This window comes from Pan paniscus, chromosome 4 (assembly GCF_029289425.2).
Source record: "Pan paniscus chromosome 4, NHGRI_mPanPan1-v2.0_pri, whole genome shotgun sequence".
Lineage (NCBI taxonomy): Eukaryota > Metazoa > Chordata > Mammalia > Primates > Hominidae > Pan > Pan paniscus.
In genome coordinates, this window is record NC_073253.2 from 22,998,455 (window position 1) to 23,012,111 (window position 13,657).

General features: G+C 35.0%; 1 long non-coding RNA gene across 1 annotated transcript in view; it reads left to right on the forward strand.

Moving 5' to 3' along the window:
- LOC134730424 (uncharacterized) overlaps positions 1–13,657 on the forward strand; it is a 365,450-nt gene that overhangs the window by 299,898 nt on the left and 51,895 nt on the right. The window contains exons 8-9 of the long non-coding RNA XR_010112184.1: positions 12,273–12,407; positions 13,119–13,182. This is a non-coding gene — a long non-coding RNA (uncharacterized LOC134730424). The remainder of the gene's footprint in view (positions 1–12,272; positions 12,408–13,118; positions 13,183–13,657) is intronic.

The following is a 13,657-nucleotide window of genomic DNA, read 5'->3' on the forward strand; positions in this document are numbered from 1 at the left end:
ACTAGATAATGTTGTGCTAAGGATTTTTACATCCATCTTCACATAAAATTAACTTTCCTTGAGTATTTTTCTCACCCAACTTTTAAATTAGCATTATGATAGTTTCAGAAAATTTGCAGAATAACCTCTCCTATCTAGGTCTCTCTCCCTTTCTATTTCTCTCTCTCATTTATTCTCTGTTCTAGAAAATTTACTTAACAGAAAATTATTTGTTCATTGACATTTTGTTAGAGCTAAGCCATTGGGCTTGGTGTTGTTGATAAGGATATGCCCCTGTCTTCTATTTATTGTTGGCTATAATTGTTGGCCTATTTGGAATTTGTATAGATATATTGAATTGGTGATTTCAGTTTTCCTAGAAAATAATTCATTTTAACTGTATTCATATTAGCGTAGAAATACATTTATATAAAGCTGTCTATATTAATCTTACACTTTTTGAAATATCTGAAACTATACTTATGTATCCCTTTTTTCCACAGACTATTTGGTCAGACTTTCCAAAGGTTTATCTTGTTTAGTGGTCTTTTAGGGAAAGCATCTTTTTGTTTTATTAATAAATTCTAATGTGTATTCTGTTTTCTATTTTCTGTACTTCTAATTTATTTTTTACTTTTGAGTTTTTCTAACTTTGTTAAACTTTTAGTTCATTTTATTTTATTTATCTATTTAATTTTATTATTATTATACTTTAAGTTTTAGGGTACATGTGCACAATGTGCAGGTTTGTTACATATGTATACATGTGCCATGTTGGTGTGCTGCACCCATTAACTCGTCATTTAGCATTAGGTATATCTCCTAATGCTATCCCTCCCCCATTCCCCCACCCCACAACAGTCTCCAGTGTGTGATGTTTCCCTTCCTGTGTCCATGTGTTCTCATTGTTCAATTCCCACCTATGAGTGAGAACATGCAGTATTTGGTTTTTTGTCCTTGCGATAGTTTGCTGAGAATGATGGTTTCCAGTTTAATCCATGTCCCTACAAAGGACATGAACTCATCATTTTTTATGGCTGCATAGCATTCCATGGTGTATATGTGCCACATTTTCTTAATCCAGTCTATCGTTGTTGGAGATTTGGGTTGGTTCCAAGTCTTCGCTATTGTGAATAGTGCCGCAATAAACATACGTGTGCATGTGTCTTTATAGCAGCATGATTTATAATCCTTTGGGTATATATCCAGTAATAGGATGGCTGGGTCAAATGGTATTTCTAGTTCTAGATCCCTGAGGAATTGCCACACTGACTTCCACAATGCTTGAACTAGTTTACAGTCCCACCAACAGTGTAAAAGTGTTCCTGTTTCTCCACATCCTCTCCAGCACCTGTTGTTTCCTGACTTTTTAATGATCGCCATTCTAACTGGTGTGAGATGGTATCTCATTGTGGTTTTGATTTGCATTTCTCTGATGGCCAGTGATGATGAGCATTTTTTCATGTGTTTTTTGGCTGCATAAATGTCTCCTTTTGAGAAGTGTCTGTTCATATCCTTCACCCACTTTTTGATGGGGTTGTTTGTTTTTTTCTTGTAAATTTGTTTGAGTTCATTGTAGATTCTGGATATTAGCCCACTGTCAGACGAGTAGGTTGCAAAAATTTTCTCCCATTCTGTAGGTTGCCTGTTCACTCTGATGGTAGTTTCTTTTGCTGTGCAGAAGCTCTTTAGTTAATTAGATCCCATTTGTCAATTTTGGCTTTTGTTGCCATTGCTTTTGGTGTTTTAGACATGAAGTCCTTGCCCAGGCCTATGTCCTGAATGGTATTGCCTAGGTGATTTTCTTCTAGGGTTTTTATGGTTTTAGGTCTAACATGTAAGTCTTTAATCCATCTTGAATTAATTTTTGTATAAGGTGTAAGGAAGGGATCCAGTTTCAGCTTTCTACGTATGGCTAGCCAGTTTTCCCAGCACCATTTATTAAATAGGGAATCCTTTTAATAAGAATACAGATTTTAACATTTATATTGCCATAACTTTCTAAGATGTTTATAACTAGAAAGTGTCTAAGTTGAACAGATGTTACAACACCCCTCTTTGACACACACAATCTCTATACACACACTGTTGTTTAAAGAGGTTTACATTTACTTTTTTTTTTTTTTTTTGAGATGGAGTCTCACTCTGTTGCCTAGGCTGGAGCGCAGTGGCACGATCTCGGCTCACTGCAACCTCTTACCTCCCAGGTTCAAGCGATTCTCATGCCTCAGCCTCCTGAGTAGCTGGGACTACAGGCACCTGCCACCACACCTGGCTAATTTTTTGTATTTTTAGTAGAGACGGGGTTTCACTGTGTTAGCCAGGATGGTCTCGATCTTCTGGCCTCATGATCCACCTGCCTCGGCCTCCTAAAGTGTTGGGATTACAGGCGTGAGCTATCGCGCCCAGCCTATGTTTGCTTTCGAAACCTCTCAACATTCTTGTTGTATTTACATAGGCCCCAAATTAATCTCATGGGGTTCTTTATATCATATACTACCACTCAATGTCACAGAAATATATCACTTGCCTCAAGATTAAAAACCATAGGAATTCATACAGAGGATATATTGGGTTAAGAAAAGTATTTGAGATACAGCAAAGGTATAGAATTACATACATGAATTTATACCAACTTTATAGATGAGAGGGCAATTCGAACTAGTTATGTATAAGGACAAAATATGTGGATGAGAATATGTTCACCCTTTAAAAAATTCCTCAAACCTACACAAATTTTGTCTTTGCCCTCAAGTTACACATAGTTTAGGGAGTGCTGTGTTTCCATGTATAAGGCAGTTTTGAATTGTGAAATTTATGTTTCTTGAATGATATGCTACTAACAGCACATTTCATCAGACATTAATCTCCTATTATCGTGCTTTCAATGGTTAAATTCAGTTGAAAATTAAAAATTAAATATCTTTGGGATTTCTAATGAAATGGTAGCTACCAGTCGGTGATAGTATCTTCCAGACTTGGGGAACAGAACTCTGATGAGAAGAGATAGAATTATACAGATGTTTCCGGGTACTAATAACTTAATTCTTATCTTTCTTCAGAAATATATGAAGTATTTTTAGTGTTCTAAACAATTATCAAAGTTGCCTTTGAATTCTATGACTCTCATCTTTACTTAACACTGGGAGTCATTATATAACGATTAACTATATGGCTAAACTCTGGATTTTGAGAAGGAAGAAACAACTCTACATGAGACTCACTGTCTTAATATACACTTATCTTAGAAGAAAGAAGGCAAGATTAACTGGAGTAAAATACCAGCATATCTTTGTGCAGTTATCAAGTAGAGACGTGGAAAGGCAAAAATCAATTCCTCTCTTAGGATGGAGTAAGAGTGCTTCCCAGGGAACACTTGTGTCTTCTATATCCAGATTATTACCTTCTCCAAGACATCACCTGCAGTCCCTCATCCTACAGTGCAAATAAACACCGAAGCCTCCTCACCCTCTCCAATCCTGATTCCTGATGGGAAGGAGAAGAGAACCACATCACCTGAGTCAGTGGTTACAGTTTAGATTACTTTGCCTCAGGATTTGGATTTTTTTTCATACTTCCTTGTCACTATCTATAGGTTACATAGTGTTCAGAAGGTAGAGAAGAGCGCCTTTATATTTTAGTGTTTGCAAATCATAATGAATGCTACATGAAAAATGAAAGTAATCTGTTTGTGTTTATGGTTACCTCTATTCAGCATTTCTTGCATTTGTTGGTATGCCAATAACACTTCATGATTCCAGTGTTCATACAGTTGATGTTATTGGAATCTGTGCTAAGGATACTTATTTACTGTTGCTCATACATACAGTGATTTCTACTTATTTTTATAAGTGAGCAATATAAACTCAGAAATGTATTGTTTTATTTACCTAGTAATTTATTCACTCAGCCAGTTTCTCACAGTGTTAGTTAAGGTTATGTGTGCTCCCTTAATAGAAAAACTATGAAATCCCTATGGCATAGCACAATAGAAGTCTCTTATTCAATAAGTCTAGTGTAGGGCTTCAGAACAAAGTGTTTCTTCTGATGTTAATTTCCTTGTCACTTGCCAGCTGACTGCTAAAACAAAGCAACCTATTTTAGGCTTTTTGTTATAACCTAAGGTATCATTTTCAATAATAATAACAATAAGAATGCTAGCTGCTGTAATAGATAAACTCAAGGCCCTATGGCTTAATATAATGCCAGAAGCATGTAGAAATTAATAGAAAATATATATATTGTTCACTCACACAACTGTCTCACACTTATTCTTCATGGCTTGACTTCTACATTGTGATTTTGTTATCTTTCATCTTTTAGAGTCAAGATTATTGACTTTTGGAATATCTGGAGTCAAGATTATTATAGAAAGGAAAAAGAGGAGAGACAGCAGACTCACTTTTTAAACCCATTAGATCAGAATGAACACACATTGATAATGTTAATTTTCCACTGGCAAAAATTACATACATATCCCAGGTGTTCTATGCAAAATTCTGCCCCCAACCATAAGATGGTCAGATCCTCTGAATTAGTGTACATGGTCAAAGGATCTTTGCAGATGTGATTAAGAGACTAAATATAAAGATTAGTCTGGCTTATCCAGGTGAACCCAATATAATCATTTCTTTATATAGGAGAACCCTCCTGGCATGGTCAGAGGGAGGTATGACTATAGAAGAATGGCCAGAAAGACGCAATGTCGCTGGCTTGGAAGCTGGAGGAAGGAGGCCACAAGCTTAAGAAATGCAGGAAGCCTCTAGCAGCTAAAAAAAAGGATGGATATGGGCCGGGTGTGGTGGCTCATGCCTGTAATCCCAGCACTTTGGGAGGCCAAGGTGGGTGGCCTGAGGTCAGGAGTTTGAAACTAGCCTGGCCAATATGGTGAAACCCCGTCTCTACTAAAAAAAATACAAAAATTAGCCAAGCGTGGTTGTGCACGCCTATAGTCCCAGCTACTCGGGAGGCCGAGGCAGAAGAATCACTTGAACCCAGGAGGCAGAGGTAGCAGTGAGACGAGATCGTGCCACTGCACTCCAGCCTGGGTGACAAAGTGAGACTCCATCTCAAAAAAAAGGAGGGTTATGGATTCTCCTTAAGTTTCAAGAAAGGAATAGAATTCAATCAGACTCTTTGATTTTTAGCTCTGTGAACCCATAAAAGAACTGTAAAGATAATAAATTTGTGTTGTTTTATAACAGTGAGTGTATGATAATTTATTAAAGCAGGAATAGAAAACTAAAACACAGATGTTCTAAAACTTACTACTGCTGGTATTTTGGGCAAGAAAATTCTTTGTTGTAGGAAGCTATTGTGTGTACTATAGAATGTTTAGCAGTATCACTGGTCTATACTCACTAGATGCAGATGCCAGTAGCAACCCACCTTCCTCCAAGTTGTGACAACTAAAAATGTTTCCAGAGATTGCCATATATCCCTGGGGTTAAAATTATTCATGATTAGGAACCACTACAGGCAGTGGATGGGGCAAGGGAAGTAGTCCATGGCCACACAGTTACCCATCACTCTACAATAACTCTATACTACGGAAGGGTCAGGAACTTTTGGTGATCATCTCTACCATACTCCTACAGCAGATATTTAAAGAGAGCCTGCATTAGGGCTAACAGCCTATGTTCTTCATGATTTTGGGTTTACACTGGTGAACAACATAGCTTCTGTTCCCATAGAGGTTAAGATCTATAGAGGGGATAGGAAAAAAAACAACAACAACACAAGTTTATAGAGAAAATTGCAAAAAGTGGTAAGTGCTATGACTGAAATGGAAAGAGTACAGTTACAGAGATTTTTCAGGGGGAGCCGCATTAGCCAGAATGATAAACCTGAGATGAAACATTTTGTCAGGGGTCTTATATAAGAAACAAATCAGGAGAATTACTGGTGAGGAGAATGAAAGAATAGCATTTCAGAAAGATATAACAGTATGGGGAAAACTTTGTACTGAAAAAAGGAAAAAGCTTGGCTTGTGTACAGCAATGTGTGGGTAAGTGGATCTTATTTAACAAAAGGGAGAATTACATGTTTGAGATATGAAAATCAGGTCAACTCCAGATAATACAAGGCTTTGAAAATTTTAAGTTGGGTGTGGTGGACATGCAGATGTCCACTCAAATCCCCTTCAAGGAAGGACTTGCTCCAGCTATTGCGAGTGGTGTCCACAGAGAGCTTTCAGCTGCCAGCCCCTTCTTCAGGGATTGCCTCAGCTGCAGAGCAACACTGCACCGGAGAGCATGCCTATCTGCGCCCCCTTCATCCAATAACTGAACAAAGCAGATGTTAAAGGCCAATCATTTGGACTTTTTTCTCTTCCTTTTTTTTTTTAACGTTTACAAGGTGATCCAGAAAGAACTTTGACATGGCATATTTTCATATGCGTTCATTGCTAAACAAATTCACCTGAAAGCATTTTGTTCTAGAACATGATTCTTGAAGTGTAGTCACTGGATTAGTAACATTATTATCAGATGTAAACTTATAAAACTAGTGAGCGCTAGTCTACACTTACTGAGTCAACGTCTCTGGTGGTAGGGTCTAGCAATTTGCCTTAACATACCCATCAGGTATTTCCAGTGTTGTTAAAAGTTCGAGAACCACTGGGACAACCTTGAATTACTATTGTATCTTCATCTATTTCTGAAACAACTAGTGAACCATATAAATTTTTCTAAAACTGAGGCCTATGGGACTCTTGTTAATAAGAATAATATGGATCAAACATTCTGATAAATGAATTCCTTACTCTCCTTCTCGAAAGTGGTATAATGTAAAAGATTGAACAATAGTTGCATGTTAGTGGCAAAACTACAAATAACCAAAAAGTGCCATTACCCAAATACATTCCCAGGTAAGTGCATTGAATTGGGAAATGTTCAAATGCTTCATAGATACTCTGATTTCTAGAAATACAGGATGTTTTTTTTTCTAAATATCAGTTTTGGCAGCAAGAGAGGATGAATAGATAGATATCAGAAAATTCAAATAATGTAAGTATATAAGTAAGCTTAGCAGAAAAAAAGGCAGATGAAAAACTGAATTATTAGTAGTATCAACAGCATCAGCACTTACCCAATTGGTTTTATAAAGCCCAATAATATGTCTTTCATAACATAAACAATGTTTTTAAGCCTTCCTGGGGATTTTTAGCTTTATTCATCTTCTATAAAGCCAATTGACACTAAAATAATTTATCATCTTACAAAGAAAGGTATACCTTGCTTTCATCCCATTCACTTGAAGGTATTTTCAGATTGTGGAGCAGCAGTTCTTAACTTCCAATCTGTCATTATATTATAAAGAACATACAACCATACTCTTCACCACTAATGCAGACATATCACGTCAAATTAATATAAATATAAGGATTTTAAAAGTAGACCATTGAAGAAGTATGCTGGAAACAGTATAAATTTAGGTCTCAAACAGGAAGCTCAAATTCTAATGCTGTTGTTGTATTGAACAAGTCAATCAAATATACCAAGTCTCAGAAGCCTCTACTACAAAATAGATTTCATAATATCTATTTTGTAAAGATTTTGTGAGGATTGAATGAATGTACACAAGAGGAAATAAATGTTAATTAATATCTGTAATAGGGAGGTGATAGTTGAAACAAACTGCCCAACTACAGTAGGTAAACCATTAAATATATATTTCTCATGTCTTTCTGATATGTTTAGAGCTTGCCTCCTAAGAAGTAACTCAGAAATCCAAATTACTCTTATACTATGGCCCCACTTTTATTTATCTGGCAGAAATGGAGAGAGTCTTTAGTGGTAGTCTCTATCTACATAAGTATCTACCTCAACCCAGAAGTGACACACATCAATTCATTTCATATTAATTTGGTAAGAACTAGTCACATGGTTAAGTTTAAATGCAGAGTATACAGAATGTCTCTGGCTTGACAGCTAAGCATGAATGAGTAGGAGTCAGCTAGCTATCACTGAAACAATTTAGCACTTACTTTTTCCTTTTACTTCATTTTCTTGGCCATGAAAAGAGAATGTTGCATTGAATAGTGACAAAATTAAAATTATATGTTTTTTTTCCCTAAAAAAAGAAAGTTTACAATTTGCTCCAATTCTTTCATTATGTTTCTTTCATTTTCTAATTTTCGTTCTTTCCAGTTCCTAGGGCCAGGCTGCATTCTATTTTCTCTCTTTAACCTTGGAAGCTAATTATCAATTAACCCATACAAATATCAGAAGTAGGTAAAGTGTTCACATAGTACAACTGAACATATTTTATTAGACTCTACAAGAACTAAAGTTATGTTAGAATAAAAAACATGTATTTTTAAAGATGTTTTATTAATGTAACAAGTACTAGTATTTACTGAGAGATTATTCACAGGCAGCAGAGTGTATCTGAAGAGTCTTAATTCAAACCAGGTAAGTGATTGCCTGCCTCCAAAAACGAATCCTAAAAAAAATGTTCATCTCCAAGCAGAATATGGAAGGGAAATTTAACTACAAAATGATATCATAAAAATATTTTTGAGTAACATACATTATGCAATGTGGGGGCACTTTACATTTTTTTCTAAAATAAATACAGCATTTAAATATTATTATTTATTTGGAAGGAAACTATTCTGAAGGACACTAAAGAGCACAGAACCTGGATACTTTGACATTTTAAATTGAAAACCTCAAAAATCTGTTTTTATGTAATGGTGTCCCAAAAATGTTAGGTAATACAGACTAGAAAAAAATACTCAAACAAGCCCAATAAATTAAAATTATGCAATTTTAAAAGTCAATATCTAGATATGCTTCTTTTTCTGGTGATTAATTACAGATTTTGTCAAATACAAAACAAAAAGTTAACATGACAAGTTTTGAAGAAATTAAGATTCAGACACTATTATAAAAACTATTTCTGGAATCTCAGTCCCAGTAATTAACTGCTGGAAAACACACACACACACACACACACACACACACACACACACACACACGCAGCACCCTACAACCACATAAATCACATAGGGTGAATCATGCCAAACACAGATGAAGACTGATTTAAACAAGAATAAGAACATTAAATGGAAACTGCATGTTGTGTTGATATTTAAAAGGTCTTAGCAGTCCCACATGCAGGTTAAATCCTCATCTGTGGCATGAAGGAGCACAATTATTTACTTATAAACTGTCTGCTTACATACAAAGATCACATAAGTAAATTTCTGCATTATGCTGCAAATGTCATGCAAGAAATACAACTGATTGATATGCAAAATGTTTGCCAGGATGGTGACAGCCAAAGTAAGTTCAAAGTCACAGGAAATGTTGCCATCAGCCTACTGTAAAAATGTACAATTACTTGCTATTCTCTTTCTGTTTAAAGGTGACTACTACTATCTTTTCCCTAGGCTACTTGTTCACTGTAGCTTATTATCATTACAAAGTATTAAAATGGATTAGCTTTTCCATATTGTGTTCATATTGGGAAGGGCATTTTTAGACAGCTCACTGACAAGATTTTTGAAAAAAGCATTTATTTCTCCACTAAAAATTACCAACCAGTTTGTTTTTGAGAATAAAAATCTCTAAACTGCATGCTTGCAAATTCCTCTTTCCTGAAAATTCACTTAATATAAAGAAATCAGAGAGAAGTGAGCAGTATCTAATTAATATCTTCTAATGCCCAACTAATGTCAAGCATGACTCCAATTTATAACTGAACTATATTTTTACATTGAAAAATTCATTTACATTTACTGACAGACTTTGAAATGCCACATTATTTATATTGGCAAACTTTGCAGGCTCTCAGTGTATTTATTAACATTCTTTCCACAGAATAAAGCATATATGCAATACAGATCACTGCATTCTTCATTTTTTAATCTTTCAAAGTGATATGTATATCTACCAGAGCAGCAAGGGGCTGCTTCAGCCTAAGAGAGCCAAAAGACCAAATAGAGGCAGACGTAATAATGTGCCCTTCCTTTTAATTCTCCAGGCAAAACAAGGTAACCTTGACATTTCAGTATCCTCTCTGTCTCCTGCTTCCCTTTCTCATCCTCTTTCTCGGGTGCTTGCCCCCCAGTCCCTCTGCAGTTCATCCCTGTTCATACATGCGTTCAGTACAACCACAGGGCCCTCCGTGCACACATCAACAATTCTGAGCTGTGAAGAGGTTCAATTGCCACATTGGTGACTCAGTTGCAATGCACAAATCATTTACTGGGATAGCTTGAGGACATGACAATGACAGAGAGACATCTGTTGGGTAGATAGGAGGGGAAAAAGGGGTTATTCACAGCCGGTGCATTAGTCCTGCTAGCCACTAGGCCACCACAGTGTCCTCGGTCGTCCGCTTCCTTCTCCGACTTGCTGCCTGCGCCCTGCTGTCAGCTGCCAAAAGATATCTGTTCTCACCCTTTGCTGAATGAAAAGGTGCTAATGCATGACTTCAGGATATGTCAGAACATACAGTACTTACAAGTGTTTGGAGATGCAGGCAACCTGACCATGGGGAAAGGAAATGAGTAACTAAAGAGTGATTTTCTTGTAAAGGAGAGGAAAAAAATAGTCAAGAATAGTCAAGGGTTTTTCTTTTTTTTTTTTTTAACTATACACTGGGGGCTGGGATGACTGGGAAGTAATCTTCTTTAGCTTCAAGCCATCTCTCCACTTCTCTCTCCCTCTTCAAGATATCCAATATATTTTGCAATCCATACTGACCAAAGAAAAAACATTTTCTGCAAAGCGGTCTTGGTTTATATTTTTGTAATCTGATCTTGGCAAATATACCAATTAGCATAAAAGATAAATAATTCAAAATTATTATGGAATTACTTTAGGAATACTAGTTGACAATTTTTTCTTCCTTTAATATTCTAAAGAGGAAGAGATAAAATTAGAAAGAGATTGAAACAGATATTCTACTTTCCCCGTGGTAATAGCTGTAATCAGATGACTCATTGCCATGTATTAATCAAATGTTTCTCTCTCCTCATATAACACCTAGAATGTAGAATTCATTCATTCACCTCTAAGAAAAAGGAATTCCCTTTGGTACTGATGAAACCTGAACAACTCCTTTAACATCCAGAATTCGCATCCAAATCTTCAGCTGGTTTTTGAAATCTGATAGTCCAGATGAGATTGGAGGTTTATCAAAAAAACAAACAAACAGAAAACTAAGTTACAATGCTGGATAAACGCTACAAACAATGACACATATGCTACTAGGAGAGCAACATTTCCCACAAAAAAGTCACAGATCTAAAATGCAAAACACAATTTTAAAAAACCATATGTAGCATAAGTAAGAAAATTTTATGTTGAGCAACAATGCCTGCCAAATATAGCACCACACAAAGGGTTATCCTCAAGAGTCTGCTGTCAGGCCTTGAAACACAATTGTCAAACATCATCTCAATTTACTGATTAGTTTTTACCAATTTTCATAGCATTCTTACAGCTTAGTTGGTAGAAAGAAAAAAAACAAGTTTGAAGAGTTTAATTAAGAAGTCATATCATCAAGTAAATTGAGGTCAAATGATCCCTTTTAAATTAAATAATATGGTCATCTGCACACCTTCAATTTTACAGGGAAAAAACATAAGATTTGCTTCTTCTGAAATGATAAACAACTAAAATCAAAGGAGTCTTTGTGCAAGAGTTTAATCCACTAGTTTTGAACCTTAAAAAGAAGTGTAATTTTCATGTATAGAAAGCCACATTTTAGTCCTATTTTTGAAAGTTTAGCAAAGCCATCAAATGTATTCAATTTTTTATTTTGATTATTTTATCTATGTATTTCTAATTTATTGGGTATTTTTAATTTTGTATGTCTTTTAACAGAAAAATTGAAAAGTGATAGTAAATATGAGACTAGTGTGCATCTGTACATTATGCAAAGATGGGATTAAGCTATGCAAAGAAATGTTAATCTGCTAGGAGGACTTATAAAAAACAACAAAATAGCTGTTTTAACAGTTTCAATATAGTAGGAAATTGGCTAAATTGCTGTTGTTATTGTAGTTGTTAGAAATGCCTTTGAAACGCATTATCCAAGACTCTTGTAACCGAAATAATGAATTCACTTTCACCATATACCTTTGTTTATTAAGAAAACTTCTAATAGAAAAATAAGTTCTTTGTAGAAAACTGAAAATTATTTATATCAGCAACACATTCTGTGATGCTGCAAACAGAAGAAAAATTTAAATCGTTTTGTTACATTAATGTTATTGTATTACAAATTAACTATATTTGGATGAATAAATGCAATAAAACGTGTTCTTTCCTTTTTAGGTTTTTTGAGACAGGGTCTCACTCAGTCACCCAGACTGGAGTGCAGTGGCTAGATCATGGCTTGCTGCAGCCTCCTTGACCTCCCAGGCTCAAGACACCCTCCCACCTTACCCTTCCAAGTAGCTGGGACCACAGGTGAGAGGATAATTATACACCAGGCTTGGATAATTTTTTTAAAAAACTTTTTGTAGAGATGGTATATCCCTATGTAGTTCAGGTTGGTCTCGACTCCTGGGCTCAAGTGATTCTCCCATCTCAGCCTCTTGAAATGCTGGGATTACAGGAGTGAGCCACTGTACCCAGCCAAGAAATTTTATCTAGAGAAACGTGAAATACAAAAGCGGAGCCTTATCTAAAATATGCAGTATTGTTATATATAAATCTATTATACGTTATATAAAAATTCAGTATTATTAGTGCTCTTTATTATGCTTATTAAAATGACTGACAGTTTTTATATGTAGAAATTTGATTTAATGTAATTATTAACCTTTTATTAGCTTCAGCTTTCTATCTGTACATTTTGTGTTATTTGGAATTAATGATTCCTTTGATGATGAATATTGATCAATTCTTTTCCAGTTTTGCTTGCTATATGAAAATAATAAAATCATTATTGATGTGATAAAATCTTAGTTTGCAAATACTTCAATGTCAGATGACTTTGTGGAATAAATACTTCGTATTTATTTTTTATTATAAATTATAAATTATTTATTTATAAGTATATCACAATATACTTTATATTTTTGTTGTATTTATACTTTCCTAAAAAATGAAGATTATTTTCTTATTATATCTAGTATACAACATAATTTCATTAAATAGAATGTTAATTGCTTTTAGAAGAAAATCATCTCTGGGTTAAAATTATACCTGGCTATGACACATACTTGTACCTAAAAGATTGGTAAGTAATAATATTTTCTTACTCAATTATTGGATATTACCACAACAATGAGGCATGATAAACCAAAGAAGATAGTTAAGGGAATTAGTAGAGATAACTTAATCTCCTTCCAAAAGCTACTTTAAAGCAAAAGGATATCAGTACTATATTAATAAAATATGCGAATTTCGGAACTGTCCACTTCTTGTTTGCTTACCATAATTCTTTGGTTTTATCATTCCTGTCCATTCTTAAAAGCAAACTAGGAGAAAATATAGATAACTTAACATAGGTATCTTGTAGGACATTGAAACACACACCGATTTGAATATATAAAAGAACACTGATAAGCTTAAATGAGGGAAAGAAACTGCTTTGCAATAATTCAGAAAAAACGCATGTTGGGCACTGTTCTTGGCTCTATGTATGTTCATTAAAACCCAGGCTTAGATAAAAGTTAAGACATAAAAAAAATGAATCATACAATTTTCTTATC